Source organism: Struthio camelus, chromosome 1, assembly GCF_040807025.1.
Source record: "Struthio camelus isolate bStrCam1 chromosome 1, bStrCam1.hap1, whole genome shotgun sequence".
Lineage (NCBI taxonomy): Eukaryota > Metazoa > Chordata > Aves > Struthioniformes > Struthionidae > Struthio > Struthio camelus.
In genome coordinates this window covers 93423293-93439154 of record NC_090942.1, presented here as the reverse complement: position 1 = coordinate 93439154, position 15862 = coordinate 93423293, and the positions used below count along the sequence as shown (strand labels likewise).

The following is a 15862-nucleotide window of genomic DNA, read 5'->3' as shown; positions in this document are numbered from 1 at the left end:
TCCTCAGCTTTCTGTTGAAGTCACCTGGTAGAAACCCACTCTTCATTAAGAGCTCTATTGTAACAAATATAATGTATGTTTTATAACATATATAATGTGCACACTATATATTTACTGCCTGTGAGTGTGAATCTATACACAGATACAGTTACATGTCTATAATGTGTGTACGTATTTATACACACTATACTGTACGTTACTAGTTACCCTGCAGTGCTTTGCAATGGAAGTTTTTTTTAACCATGATATAAGGGCATCCACGGGACAAGCCTTGTGGAGCGAGATCAACCATTTTATCAGATGAACTGCTACGGCTGATTAACTAGGCAAGTTTCTGGGCCACTTTAAGCCCTCTTTGGGTCTTTCTCAAAAGAAGCAGGATTATTTTCCATTTTGTCCGGTCCTCCATTGTAGTGGCAACAAGAGGCATTAGCAGCTACCAGTCTATCTTCTGCTCTGCCGCAGACCCACTGAATTGTAGCCAATTTTGTGTATAATCAGATCATAGCATAAGATATCAGCTATGTCCAGCCATATTTACATTTTTGTGTCTTGCACAGTTTGCGCAGAGCCCACGCCACAGCCTTCCTTGGACCCACATACTGAGCACTGCAGTCCTAACTCCTCTAGCTCCTTTTTTGTAGTGCTGCGGATCCCCAGCTGAAAGATTTGTTTCAGGACCCTATTCATGTGGCTGTAGCCATTTTTTTGGAGAGGATGTGCTGTGTTGCTTGGCACAGCCAGGGTTAGTTCTGGCTCTCCAGCTGTCTGTCTTGTTTTAGGTTCCAGCCATGGGCTGGTCTCCTCTGAAGGAGTCGGCTATGCTGCCCCTTTCCTTTCTCCTCCCCTTCCTTCAGTCCCCTCTCCCTGTGGTGTGATTTGCTCATCCGTCACAAACTTTACCAGTGCCACCTTCCTTCAATGAAAAAGGCATCTCTCATTTAATGTGGAATGTAGAATATCTCTCATTTTTTTCAGTCTTAGCTTTCTTCACCTTACGATGTGGTTATTCGGAAACTAGCAACTGCATCAAGTGCATCAGAGCCAGCCAGTAAGATACTTTGTAAGGTCCTGTTATTTACTCGCACCTTGTAGAGACACGGAGCAGAGCAGTCTGTGACCTTCCTCTGCTGCTTCCCACGGTTCTGGAGCTCCAGTAGAGCTTTAAATGCTCCATTCTTCAGCTCTGACATTTTCTCTGTGTTTCTGGTACCACGTCATCATCAGCGATTACTCAGTGTTTCAGGTATTAATTTGTAGGAGAGGAGCCTGCCTAAGGTCAATAAAGAGGTGCCTTTTTATTGATTACATTCAAATTTTACCCCTTCTCTCTACCCTAAGAAATGCTTCCCAGCACCCTCTAACCCATGTCAGCCCTTCAATACAAAGCACTGGAAGCCCCAGGACTGCAATAGCAGGACTGTATCTGCTAGACGAAATGCCAGGGAAGCAAATCATACCCCCACAGCTTTTTCCTATCTGACCAGTGCAAATTTTTTCCTGATTTCAGATCTGGAGATTGGCTTATCCCTGCATATTTGAATGAGACACACCAGTGAGGTTCTTGAGAGGTTTCCCAGCTCCACCTGAACACCTTCTGCCTCATCTCTATCTGTGGCCAATCTCTAGCAGTTCAGATGAGAGTCAGCCGGGACCATCCTGATTTTACAGGAATATGTAGCAACATGGAGAAGTTAAATAAGTGGCTTGCAAACAGCCAGGAAATCTGGCTAGACTGCATGCCTTCCCCCTGACTTATGCAGACAGTAAGTGCATCTATGAGAGAGAAGGAGAGAGACATTCAAGAGAGCGTACTTTGCACTGGGATCACAGCTCAAGAGCAAATGGAAGTTGTAACTCCGTGGCTGTTTCTGGGCACCACGCAGGCACTGCTACAGGTGTGAGGGCTTCACATGGGCAGTCAGATGACCCTGCAATCTGTCCCCACTCCCCCTCACCCTACTGGCTGTGCAGGGCCCTTTGAGTGCAGTGTTGTGCCTTGTGCAAGCTGCATGGCCGTGACTGCTTTTTGCAACAAATGGAGGAAGCCACCTTTGCCCGGGGCAAATGCGTGGAGAGCGCAGAGACAGCCCTGTCAGAGCAGGTGTCCCACACCAAGCTGGCACTTGCTCCAGTGGTTATATAATGACAATAAAAGTTCATCAAACAGTGGTCAAGCTACATCGCTCAAGACCTATTCAACGTCCAGACATACAGACAGCATGCCACTGCTATTACAGTTTATGGTCACATCTTTGCTTATTCACTGGTGTTTGCTGCCTGATGACGATGCCTCGAGGGACCTGGTGTCGCCTCTCTCCCCAGAGGAAGCTTCCTGGAAGCTCCTGCTGCAGCATCTACCCAAGTTGCCAAAGGCAGCCTGAAACAGCAAAATACACTGCCCCGCTCATTTTGGTGGATATGACACCGCTAGTGCACAGCAGTAATAATTTCAGTGGTTAACGTTGTTTGCTTATCTGAGGGCAGCGTTGGCAAAAACATTCAATCTCCATAGCAATATAAACCCACAGCTGCTTCCTCCAAAATAGGAGGTGGATGGAAGCAAGCTGAGTGAAAGTGTGTGTATGTATTGGTGGTGCTCATGTTGCAGAGCAAGAGCGAGAGGAAATGAGTCTAAGTGCAAAATAGAGGAAGTGGAAGAAAAACAGCACAAAGAAAACGCTACATCCATTGAACGGGACTTGAATTGGTATCTGGGCTGCTGTTTGACTGACTTACGGTATCACTAAATCTCATTCTCCCTGCGCAGGGAAAGAAGCCCTGCGACTGTGCATTGTCAGTGTGACGGAAGAAACAACGGCAGCTGATCCCAGTTGGGGCAGTATTCCTCCCAGCCTCACAGACGGGCCTTTGTTCCCAGTGCAGTGACAAAGAGCTCCCTTCTTTCCTTTACCTCCATCAAGTTGTTCACTGACATGTTGGAACAGTGCATTTTTTTCCAAGAATAACTCAATCCTGGGTCGGATGACTCAGCCCATTCCCCTCGGGCCCCTGGGCCACCTCCCACCCTTTGGGGAGTCCTTGCCTTGTCGTCGCAGGCACCCAGCTCCAGCCTGGGACCCATCTCGGCATAGCTCAGAGAAGCCATGTGCTCCCAGGAGCCTCTTGTTACTAAGCTACAATCAGAGGCAGGTCACCAGCCCCAAGCCTGGATCCAGCAGATCCCTGTGGGGGTTTCGCGTGACGAGCCGGGAGCGTGCACAGTGCTCATATCACTTTCCTGTTTGCCTGTCTGGGTGCTCTCAGCATCAGCTAAAGTTGCCACTTGGATGCACAGTTTTCTTGTTCTCCCTGGGCAGATGAGCACAGGGGATGGTGGGCGTCAGCTATTCTTCCGTGTGTCCTCTCTCTCCCCCAACATGGAAGAAAAGATCACAGAAGATTTCACAAATTTTAACTGAATTTTCACCTTCATTACTTTTCACATGCTCATGGTACACAGAGATGAATCTGCCCACAGACATGCAGAGATGCAAAACAGGGTCCATACTCTGACCCTGCACACACTGATCCTGACATACGAGAAGACACATCTGGAGGCATAGGCACAGAGACCTACTTGCAGGGCAAGGATCTTGCATAGATAAACAGAATAGTATAAGGAGGTAATGGCAGACAGACAGATGTCTTACAGCACTCGCCAAGAAATCCTAAGTCTGTCATTGACCCCCAAGGGAATCAGACAAAAGCAGCAGAGTACTTGCATCTTGTTTTAAGTATCTCGTTTCAGTGTCTTCCTTTCAGAAAAAGGGGAAGCAACTTTTAACCTCTGAAAGCAACAGATAGCAGTGAACGGAGGACCCTACAGCATAGGGGGCACAGCCTCTGCTACGGTTTTGATCCATGAAAAGCGTGATCACATACTAGCAATCATCCGTGCACACAGTCAACACCGCTGGGAGATGCCTGCTCTCAAATGAGCTGAAATCTATCCTTGGAAGTTGTGTCTCCAGGCCCGACTCATACGTAATAGCTTGACTAGATGGAGTGTCCTACCTTGAGCAAAACATGAACATTCATGAATGGAAGTTAAAAAGGTGAGGCTTCATTCAAAACAAGGTGCCCCAGAACGATGTTTTCCTCCTCTCCTATTATACTTCCTTTGGAGCTTGTTTTCTTTTTTCACCTTTTGGCTGTGTCTGATGCCAGGAAACACAACTCACATGAAGTCTAGCAGGCACGTGCACACACCTACAGGGAAGACTTGCCTCTGTCCTGAGGCCTCCACAAGCAACCCAGCCTCATCTGGGATTTGGGTCCTGGATCTTTGATTTTTCAGAGCGGGGATGGGCCAGATGACTGCATATGTAGGAAGAGGAAGCTCAGGAGAACAACAATGAAAAGGGAAGATGAAAGACACTTTGTGGTGCAACACCTCTTGCTAACCCGTACATGTTTATTTCTCTTACCTCTTGGGCTACTGGCCAGATCCCCATCAGGGCTGGTACTAACACGTCCGCTTGTATCAGAGAACACACAACTGCAAAGGCTGTGCCAAACCTGCACATTTCTGGGAGCTCACTGAAGAAGAATTTCTTCCTTTTGCTTATAGCAGTCATCCACACATCCAGATTCCACGAAAAATGAATTCCAGGGGCTGTATTTCATAGCTCAAGCTAAGGTGAGCCAAAGCACTTTGCATCTACATTTCTGGGGGGAAATGACTTCATGTAGGTGGAATAGCCTACAGCACAGCTTAGCTAATACTTCCCACAAAAGAGCAGGGTCATGCAGGTTGTAATCCCTGGGGCAGCAAAGCCTTAGAGAAGGGTGAAAGAGATGTTTGTTATGATGTTATTTGGGGTTGGTCAAGAGAAAGATAGAGTTTGGCTCCAGCTGATGTTTATGGCACACAGCTGAGAACAATTTACATGTGGCTAGAAGGAAGCCTCTATGTTATTATGGCTAAAATCATCTCTCAATATCTAGCCTCTATTTTAAGTAGGTGACGCATATATGTTCTCATGCCAGTACTCTTCAGTCTTTTAGCTGAAATAGCAGTTCTCCTTCTCTGGGGTTTACCCACTTGATATATTAATAGGCAGCAATCATACACCCTCTTAACATTTATCTTGCTAGGCTAAAAAAAGCAAAGTCCTTCTAGATGCATATGTTCATCCCTCCCTTTTTTCCGGATCGCTGTAGTGCCATTCTTTGCACTTGTTGCATTTTTCTCTTTCCTTTCCCAGTTCTTTTGGATGGCACTGCTGTCCTCCTCAGTACTGGCAATGCCTTGCAGTTTTGACTTGAAGAGACATGTAACACCTACGTTCTTCCTCCAAGGCAACACCTACATTTTTCCTCCAAGGTCTTTAACGAAAATATGAAATTAATTAGTGTCAAAACCAGTCCACAGAGGACTTTCTTTAATGAGTTGCGTGTCTTTATTAAGCAAGTCCGTACCCAATTTCCAATTCAAGCATGAATCTTTGTACTCTCCTGCTTTCATGATTTCCCAAGCACTTTTTGCGAAACCTAGATACATTGCATGTTCTACAAAAGCCATGTCTAAAACATGAGTTATTTCCGCCCTTAAAAATACAAAATAAATAAATAAAATGCCTTTGATATAGCCATGTTGAATTTTATGCCCTTATCCATTTACTTCAATATCTTTAATTGTTCCTACTTTGATTTAGGATAAGAAGAAAATTTGTTCTCCTCCTTTGGGTCTGTAAGTAGCCACATTCATTGGCTAGTTTAAATTTGCGTAAAACAGTGGCTGCTGTATAATTGTGTGGTCCCCTTCCACCTTTCAGCCTAACAGGTTGATCAAACATCTTTGCTATTGGATTTACCGCTTCCTGTGTCATTTTTCCAGCTCTCTGGGAATCTCCTGATCTGAGTAAACCCCGTGAGTTTTGCCTTGCCTCTGGTGGGATTGTTTCTGTTTCCAGTCACTTTCAGGCACTCTTTGCAATCTTCTCCTTCTCCATCATCCTTCCTGCAAACTGAGGCAAAACGTTTAGTCTGTGAGGCATACCTTGATCTTAGCCACACTGCACAAAGGTCTGATCTCCTTCCTTGTTCTTTTTACCTTTACGAAGAACTTCTTTTTGCAGCTTATGAGTTCCTTCACCGTATCTATCTCAGCTTGATTTCTGCTGACTGTCATTTTATCGCTAAATTTTGTGACCTCTACAATGGAGCTTTTTTTGCTGACCACTCCCATCTTTCACAGTGGAAGTTTTTCCACCAGGCACAGATACCTTCTCTATGCACTCCTTGCTCAGGAAGGCAAGTTAATTTTTGCAACGCCAAGTCTGAATGTCTTCCTCAGGGAAGTACTTGAGACCTTTAGCCTAAATTGTTTCACTACTTAGGACTCGCAGCTTCTCTAAAGATTCCTGCTCTGAAGTTAAAAAATCTTAGCTCTGGTGCCATGATATTTACTCTCCTATTTAATTTCAACAGAATCTATCTGTCCTCAGTCATGCTTAAGGTTATCTTCTGCCACCTTGTTCTATAATATCCTCACTGGTTACAGAGACCAGGTCAAACATAGCAGCAGCTCTGATTGATTAGTCTGCTGACTCTTTGATGAAGAAATATGTCAGAGTGCATCCAGGAACACCTGGGTCCAGCCTTTGCTAGCAGCAAATATTCTCCACTCCATATCCGGCAAGTTAAAATCTCCAGTAATGACAATTCCTCGTACTGTATGTCTCTCTAAAAACTTTAGAGACCTTCACCAATATCCTGCTCCAGCCATGGACAACTCTGGCAGAACTCTAGTCATCTTTCCTTAAGGTGATTTGAACCCAGATGGATTGTGTTTTATCAGCTCTACTGCTTCTTGTTTCTTAATAGTCAACCATAACATGAACGGGCAATACTATGACACACCCCTACTCGTCTTTGCTCTTCTTCAGAGCAGTGCAAATCCTTCAGTCCCAGTGGTCCAGCCATGAGAGCTGCCCATCATGCCCCGGGATACTGTTTCATAGCCTAGTTCTAGCTCCTCCACTACATTGCTCATGAGCTTCTTGTCAGTTTCAGTCATTTCCGTTGTTTCTCCCAGTTTCCCACATGGACTGGGTATATAATCTTGGATGGAGTATCTGTTTCCTGCTCCTATTATACTCTTGCTCTCATATTTTCCTTTATTCACCACAATATCTTAATCTTTATGCTCTTCATTCAACTACACATCAAAAGCAAGCACAGAAACCACACAAATCCCAACAAAAAAGCACACACAAACTCCCAGATCCTCCTCTCCATGTCTAAATTTAAAGCCCATCTTGCCCATCTCACTCCCTGAAGTCTACGTTCCTACACATGAACACTTCAGCTGCTAAGGAGACCCCCCCCCCCCTTTCTGTGAATGCCATCAAAGTGACAACACCACGCTGGCAGCAATTCCCAGGCGATGTGTAATGTCTGGGCCAAGGCTTTACCCTTTTCTTCTTTGTTTGAATTTCACTGAGGATTGAGCATTGCTTTGGGCAGAGTCTCCAGTCATCCTTCTTCCATTTCAGTGGGAATCTGGCACTGCCTTGTCCCTCAACATGAAGGGAAATGCTGCTTTATTCTCTCTAGCTCCTTTTCAGTTCCAGATGTATATCTCTGGTATTACAGGGATGATGGTTTGTCTTAAAGAGTTCTCACTCACGTAGACTGTCTTTTCCTGGAGCTCCTGGGGGGTCTCTGGCTCCATTCTGCCTCTGGCCCTTTCCCTTGGCAGGTCCTCCTGTAGCCCCTCCTCCTTTGCAGGTTCCTGGGTGTCACCATCGTTCTTGGGCGTATGCTTCTCCATACTTCACTTAGTGCGCAGGCAGGGTCTGGGGTGGGACGGTAGGATCCCTGCTGCACATACCTTTTGATAGCCTAAAATCAAGTAAAAACCTCCTTACTGGGTGTGCACCAGCAAGTGAAATATGGTGGATGCTGAGTAGCTTAAAGGAAAATTACCATGTAGCTTTAGTGTTCGGAGCATAGGGACATTTTATTCCTTTGAAAGTGCTGGCTGGAGCTCACTAAAGTGGAAACCTGAACTCACAAAAATGGCTGTGAGATTTCATCAGTGTGGAAGCTGTAACCCTAATTTAGCCTTATCCAGATCCCAGCTCTAAGTCTCATGCTTACTTAAAATAGCAAGGGCGGGCTGCAGCAGCACAATTCCAGAACATACAACGACCTTTAACTTGAGACAGCAACTCTGGTTACAAACTTTAGCTGAGATTCTCGCTTCCCCAGGAGATAGGCAACTATTACTACACTCGTCGTATGGTGTGGTTGACAGACAGCTGTTAAGTGACCTGCTCGTTGCTTGTGACAAAAGGCAGCCAGACACCACAAACCCAGACAGCTGCTGCCAGCTCTCAGCTCTAGGTGAGAGCTGGTAGTGGGGCAGGATTCAGGTTATGTGCCTATGTGGTAGATATCTCCACTTGAGCGTGTTGTCTAGACTCCCTTTATGATTGGAGAAGAGATATGGGTGTATCTAGAGCATGAGTGCTCTGGTCCAACCAAGAGGTCTCCTCAGCCGAGTCCACCCACTTTAGTGAGGACCCTCTTCCTATCTCTCTCCACCAGTTGCAGGGGGACCCAGACAATTAATTTAGATAGAGGCAGATACAGCGGACACATCTGAAGCATCCTAGTCTGGGGGGGTGTCTCACCTCCCGCTCCCTGACACCACCTTGTCCATCGCAACACTGCTGGGTAGCATCACTCAGCAGAGTACATGCATTATTTCAGTTGAGTTTCCATCCCAGACAAAGCTGCATTGCCAGGGGTGAGTGATATGATGCTCCCACTTGCTGCCTGGAAGCAGTCAGTGCAGAGCAAAGCGAGGTGTCAGCATCGCGCGACTGTGTCCCCCCACCTCCCATTGGCCTTGCTCAAGGTCATGCTGTGAGGCAGCGACAGGAATAGCGCTTGTGAATGCCACCTCCTTATCCCGCTTGTCCCAGCGCCAGGCGCCCGGATGCCCAGCCCTGGGCCCCACAGGGAAAACAAAACAAAAACAACAACAACAACAACAAAAAACGCCCCAGAAAGCGCAGCAGCAATGCCTGGGTGTTGCTGCAAAGTTCAAGAACAGGTTAACACTTACACCACAACCCCGGCCGCACATACAAAAGCAGTGCGAGATGCCAGTGCTGGAGGCTGGAGACCTGGGGACACGTTGTGCTGGAAACTGGGGGCCCCATCCAGCCACACTGCAGCTCGCCGGCTGCGGGAGCACAGACCTTTGTGGGCAATGCCCAGATGGGATGATTAAACAAGTCGGGGAGAGGGGGGGGTTCATTTATGCTCATTTAGACAGCTATCAAAATCTATTAGCATGGGCTCCGAAAAGTTTGGAAGATTTGGGCACCCATCCACTCGGTAGTAAAAGGTGTTTCTTTTACTTTAGTGAAAAGGTCGTGCATCACAGGCTACTGCTAGCTAATGAGAAATGAGTCTGGACAATTAATCAATACACAATCTCCTCCGCTAATCATATTGATAGAAGATGAGCTCCATCCCCCAGGAAGGGCAAAGGCCATTGAGCTAAACCATTTAGCAGTATTTATTTATATCCTCAGTGGCTCAGTAATTTGAGTCTTGCCTGATAGCATCAGGCCCCCAAGGGCTAGGCGATATTGTCCATCTGGAAGAAAACCCACCAGATATTTCGTAAGAAAAAAATAGCCTTACAACAGAAATGAATACTTTAAAAGGTAAATGCATTCCTTTTCTCTAAATTTTCAACCACATGCATGTGTGCACAAATAACTACTGAAATATTCCATGCAAATGGTCCCCAAAATGTCAAGTTCTGATGGAAATATTCAAGAAAACATTAGCAAGGTCTCAGGGCATAGATTGGTCTCAGTCGCATCAGAATGCCCTGCTCTTGAGGTCTACCATGAAGTCTGAAAGGAGAATTTGCCCCTCACGCATTCATCCCAGCCATCCCATATCTTTCCTCTAGCAGGCACAAACTGGCATGTACCTGGCCCTTTAGGTAAGGTGAGTTCATGTTTGTGCAATTAAAGCCTATGTTGTAACACATACGCACCAAGAGACAAAGCTGATGTCAACGCACAGCTGTTTCTGCAACCGGCTGGTTTTCTGGCTCCCTGACACAAGTCCTGCTCTTACCAACCTGTAAAGAAGTAAGTGGTAAACTACCAAATGCAGATTGTCCCTTGTTTTCTGTGTGGGCCTAGGCTGCCCCACGGTCCCAGCAAAAGCTAGCACAGCCCTTCCATCCACCCTTTGCCAAACTCAGTAACCTGGAGAGAGAGGCACTGGTGCTAGCAAAGAAGCTGTTTACATATGCAGGTGCCTGCTGGGACTTATTTACAGAGCACTGCTGAGAGCGACCAAATCTGCTTGTATAGCTCTGGAGACTGTTCAAATCCTCCGTTCCCAGGCCAGCGATTAATGCTGTGCAGAGAGAAGTTAGGACTGAGGATAAAACTGAGCTTTCAGAACAAGGGCCTCTGATCTCAAACTGAACAAACATTTCCCCTTGCCTGTGTCAGCTGGTTTGATTTCCACTAAAAGGGCAGATTGCTTTGGAAACTGTACCCACGCGGGTGAATTACCTTTCCCATGCGGGTGAACTACCTTTCTACCCGGTAGAGATAGCTCCCGCAAGCACACTGTCCCGCTCTCTCAAGCAGGTCGCAGAGGGAGCTCCCTCTCCAAGCAGCTAGCTCAGAATAGGCTCAGAGGGAAGTCTCCCAGCTCAGATCTTGGCAGGAACAAGATTACACTCTTTAGAGCCTCACCTTCTCATTAACCCTTACTTATAAACAGCCACAGGGCCAACGTGTGCTCAGAAGGTGCGCCTGATCCTGCTGGCAGCAGATTGCAACACAAAGTGCAACGGCTAAACCCACCCTTTGAAAGGACTACAGCAGCCAGAGCAGGATTTTCTCACACTTTGAAAGCATCTCTGGACAGGCTAGATTTAATTGCACTGGCAAGGTCGTGCTCCATGTGAACGGGGTCTGTGGAAGCACCACACAGAGCCCAGTGATAGCATCAGCCTGTGGAGCCTGTGGTCCTCCTTAACACCAGAGTGAGCCTCCCAGGCTGCTCTGCTGCTCTGTGTGTCCCGTACACTGAGCATATGAAATATGGTGAATGATTATTAGCTGCCCTTAAAGTCTGTGGCTTTTAGTTTATACATACAGGGAATACATGGAAGTGTAGACACATACACGTGCATGCACAGGCCATCATTCATGCGCTCATAGTGTGGAAAGCCCATCCAACCAGCAGTTGTTGCCTCCACTGCTGCCAATAACTGACGAGGTCTTGCTGAAAAATGCTCTAAGCTTGCATGCATGCATGCATTTTGTGCTAGTCTTTCCCAGCTGAGTTCACAGAGAACGCTGCTATTGTGCGGGCCAGAGCCTTTCTGCCATGCCAGCGCACGCATCGGCTGACGTTTCATAAGCTGCCTGCCATCAGGAGAACAAAGTCCCGTTGAGTGGGCATTGGCTCTGCCTTCCCTCACAGATAGCAAAGGATCAGCTGAATACAAGTTTGGCAGTGTCCCAGGGCATGGCACAAGGCTAGCCAAGCATGTGAGGCAGAGTCATTATCAGAGCCCTGTTCCTAACGAAGCAAAGACATTCATTTTCATCTCAAACTAATATTTGTCCATACTCTTTCCAAGTAGAGGAAGAAAGACACGCATTGTGCCAGATCCCCTGCTGTGATGTATTTCTCCTGATACATTGCCTGTACAGTTACACCACTGTACTCTAAAGGGGTTGTAAATATGTGAAAACACCTTAAAATCTGAATCCAGGGGTAGCATCCCATCGAGGTGTAAAGTAGAAACAATACATAAGGAAACTTTGGGGAAGAAGGGCAGAAAAAAATGACTTAATTCCATGTGTTTTCCCACCAAACGACTAAGGAAGCTAAGGGGAAGCTAAGAGGTAAGTGAAAAAGATTTGTTCATTCTCCTTCAGGTGAAAGAAAAAGTGTTGGCTGCCCAGAGCATCTGCTCTGGCATCTTCTAGGCCATCTTTAACACCTGAGATAGAAAAGATGAAGCTCCAGGACCTATCTCTGCATTTTAGCTCTGTTTTAGGGTACAGACCAGTTAGCCAGCCTCACAAGCTAGCCAAGATGCTGCAGCAGCACCTCAAGGAACTTCTTCCTGCTGAGTGTAATCCTAATTATTCCATATATCATTTGTTTATCTTCTTCGTAACTTGACTCTGTCCATGAACCGGGTTCATTCATGTTTCTAAGCAAACAAAATCCTTCTTTAAACAATGACTTACAGCAAAGCTGAGCTTGAGTGATCTGACACATATTGGAGACACTCTGCTTCTGTTGAGGCAGCGAATACATTATGCAAAGTTGCCCTGGGGAACTTCTTGCATGCCTACTGCCCACGAAGTATCAAGGCTGCTGGGAGTCCACAGAGCATTGAGTTGCAGTGCCCTGTCCCAGGCAGGCAAGACAAGCTGTCTGCTACAGAAAGGTGTCTCTGTGCCTGCGCGATCGCTGGGCTGAGACTAGTCCAGAATGACACAAGAGCAGCCACTGCAGACAGCAGGGTAGAGGGAGGCAGAGTACAAGAGCTCTGCCACGGGGCCTGTGCAACCACATTCTCCCCCCCCCACCCCCCAAAGTGGAGCCGTTTCACGTCCAGCCAGCTCATAGCACAGGCAAAGTGACAGGCTCTGTCCCTCCTCTCTATGGAGATATGTCCCTTGCTTGCTTCAGAGAGGAACAAAATAGAGCAGTGACCCTGCAGCTGGGCAGCTTTTCAGCTGTGCCTTTTAGTGTGCTCCAGGCTTTCCACAGTCTATGTAGATGGGGGTCCCTTCGGACAGTCCGGCACAACACTGTCTGGAGAAGGGAGTCAGGGAGCAGCGTGAGAGTTGGTGACAAAATGGTCAACGCAGCCCTGGAGTGCCAGGTGTCAACCCCTTTTCTCGTCAGCTTTCCTTTCCTTTAGCAGCCCACTGGACTTCCTTTGCAGGTGACCACACACCTCTCTCACAGCATCTGTGTCCCTGACAGGGAGGCAGTGTGAAGGTGTGCAACACACGCAAGGAGTGGGATAGGACCTCACCCTGCACCTCACCTTTGGCCGCAGTTTGGGCACTAGCAGGCCTGCAAGCCCAGCTAACCAGCCTGCAGCCAGCCCTGGAGCTTGCATGTTTCTTGCCTCCTCAGCTACTCAGTTGACAGGTAGCCTGTCAGTTGACGCCTCAGGTAGGCGTCCTCACTCAGCTTCTTTGAAGACACAGCAAAGTAGTTGCTGAATGATTCAGCCATTTTCTTATCTCCATGCATGAGCTCCCTGCCCTCATTTTTAGGGAGGCCCAACGGCGCTCCATTTGTGCTATTATCTGAGTGGCAAACAGGTGATTGAAAAACAGAGCCATGGCCAGTGAAAGCTGTTTAAAGGCATGCTGCATGGGGCTGGGAGATGGGCAGTGTAACAGGTGACTGTGCTGAAGCTGAGCTCAACGTGGGCACCAGGCGGGCAAGGGCACCTTGCACATCCCCAGATGCTGCAGGTGCCAGGCTCCGACTTGGGGCTGGGCGCAGGATTGGGTAGGCGCAGGAGCAGCTCCCTCCTGCCCGTAGGGTCCACAGCCTGCCAAGGCGGTGGGGAGAGCTGGGGCAGTCGCACAGGGCTCATATCCCTCCCTCTCTTGGGGGCTGCCCTTGGGCCATCAGTAGGGTCTGCCCCCTCCAGGCACTTCTTCTGCATCCAGAGGTTACCAGAGCTGCTTGCAGTCCTTTCACAGGGTGCAGCGAAGAAACAGGGAAAGAGCCAAGTTAGGCGCATGAATAAAGGCAAGAGCCACCACAAACACACCCGAGCCTGAGCCCAGCAGGTGCAAGGGCTTGCTCAGTGTTGTCCCTCTAAACAACATTCAGGGAAGCATGATAAGCTAGCGGTTGGCTCCCAGAAGCCAGGACTGACTTTGATTTTTGACTTTGCCTCTGTGTTTCTGTCTCCCTGCTGTTGTAGTGAAGGGGGAGGGCACCAGACACTTGCCCCCGTCAGGAACAGTAGCAGAGGGTCACTTTGGCTTGGCACTGGCCAGCAAAGAGAGGGAGAGCGTAACGCCTCCGTCACGTACCCAGGCTGCCTGCCAGAGCACTGGGAGCGCAGATTCTCAGGAACTGGATCCCTGGGGGAAAGGCCAGTTTCACCCATCTGTTTCCTCCCGGCCTCTCTGCAGTGACCTGTCTCCACGGAGCACCTCTGGAGAGCAGGGGAAGGCAGCAGCTCAGGAAGCTGCCTCCGCAGAGGAATTTAAGTACGTGAACACCACACTGTGGACATGAGCCAAAAAGCTAAGAAACATCTGAACCCCCAGAGCCCTTGATCCCCTGATGCCCTGCAGCTCAGCCAGTGCCCATCGGCAGCCCAGGGCATGCCCGAGCTCTGTGGGGAGCCTCAGCACTCGCTATTGGGACACAGGCTCTTGCCATCTCTAGCCCAGAGCTTGTCTCCTCATCTGTGCTACTGCTTTACAGCCTGCTGGGGCCTCTGCACCCAGTCCGGGAGTTAATATTTCATCTGGAGGTCCAGGAAAGCTCAGGGAAAATTGCCTTAAAATGCCAAAGGTAACTTTAAAATATTCCCTTCTGGACTCTGAAATGTTGCTGTTAGAAGTGTATTCGCTGATAAGGAAATGGTGCTGGACCTAGGTTAACAGCTGGGGAGGTTATTCATGGAAATCAGTGCCACGATTCTCTCTATCGTTTTCATCTGCCTTTCCCAAACTCTACCTTTATGAAGACTAACCACATTACTCTTGTAGCTCTAGGGAGGTGAAGCGAAAGCAAGCTCTCCAGCAGAGGCAAATCTGGTCATCCTGAAAAGGTTTCTTTGTTCTCATTGCACAGGATCATTTTTCTACCATGAAGCAGATTTATGTGAGGAACAGTGGTGGCATAGGGAATAATGATGCTGTTTCGCTTAATAATTAACCTGCACAGTCGCCTGGTGCCTTGTGTTCCAGCAGACTCGCAAGGCAGAAAGACAGTGCTGTCTGGAGAGCTAAGCACAAGGTGAGCAGTCAGGAAAAACTGGGTTTCTCCATCAGTAACGTTACAATGCCTCTAGTACATATATGCATATCTTCCTACCTACAGACCACTCTCCCAACAGTGCTTTGAACTCTGCATACTCTGCATATGCTGCACGTAACTCTGAAAAGCAAACTCTGTGGCAAGAATAAAAAAAGAAGTCAAGAGAAATTCAACTCCTTCTTGTACTCTCCAGCTACCATGGAAAAATGCTGTCTTGCAACCTATCACTGCCTAGTTCAGAAACCACCAGGAACGGCTTCAAAGACCCAAGATACAAGTTTCAGTAGAATTTGTTGGAAACTTTTTGCCATTTTTTTTCAAATTCTAATACCATTTCATCACAGCTGAAACATTTCCAGGGAAAGAGCTGCTTTCAAAGAATTTATCAGCCTGAAATTTTGTGGAGGGAATGCTTTTTGTGAGTGTCACAATATTTAGACATTTTTTAAAGTTAAAAAACCCAAAAAGCTAACTAATTTTAATATTTCTAAAGAAAATATTTTAAAATTACTCAAATAAAACATTTCAAGTCTAGCAAAAAGTGCTTTTTTTCCAATAAAATATCAATTCCTTGAAATCTTAGAGACTGCAACTTTTTATCCCAACTCAAGATATATACTGGAATCTCAATATCTAGAATCTTGGGGAGAGGGGGAATCTATTTCCCACTTCGCTTGGCTTTTAGAGAAGCAGAATACAATAAAGCAGAAAGGAATTTGGCCTGAAAAAGCTAAATCCAAAGCAGAATCCTTTACTTTAGTGAAAATGAATGCCTGAGATGTCAACACGCATCCCATTGCCTATGACCTGAACT

At 47.2% G+C, this 15862-nt stretch overlaps 1 long non-coding RNA gene across 1 annotated transcript; it reads left to right on the top strand.

Moving 5' to 3' along the window:
• The first annotated feature begins 4366 nt into the window (after positions 1-4366).
• On the top strand, positions 4367-15504 carry LOC138068873 (uncharacterized). Its single transcript, XR_011143711.1, has 3 exons — positions 4367-4642; positions 14863-15027; positions 15112-15504. It is a non-coding gene; the product is annotated as an uncharacterized lncRNA (long non-coding RNA).
• The last annotated feature ends 358 nt before the right edge of the window (positions 15505-15862 follow it).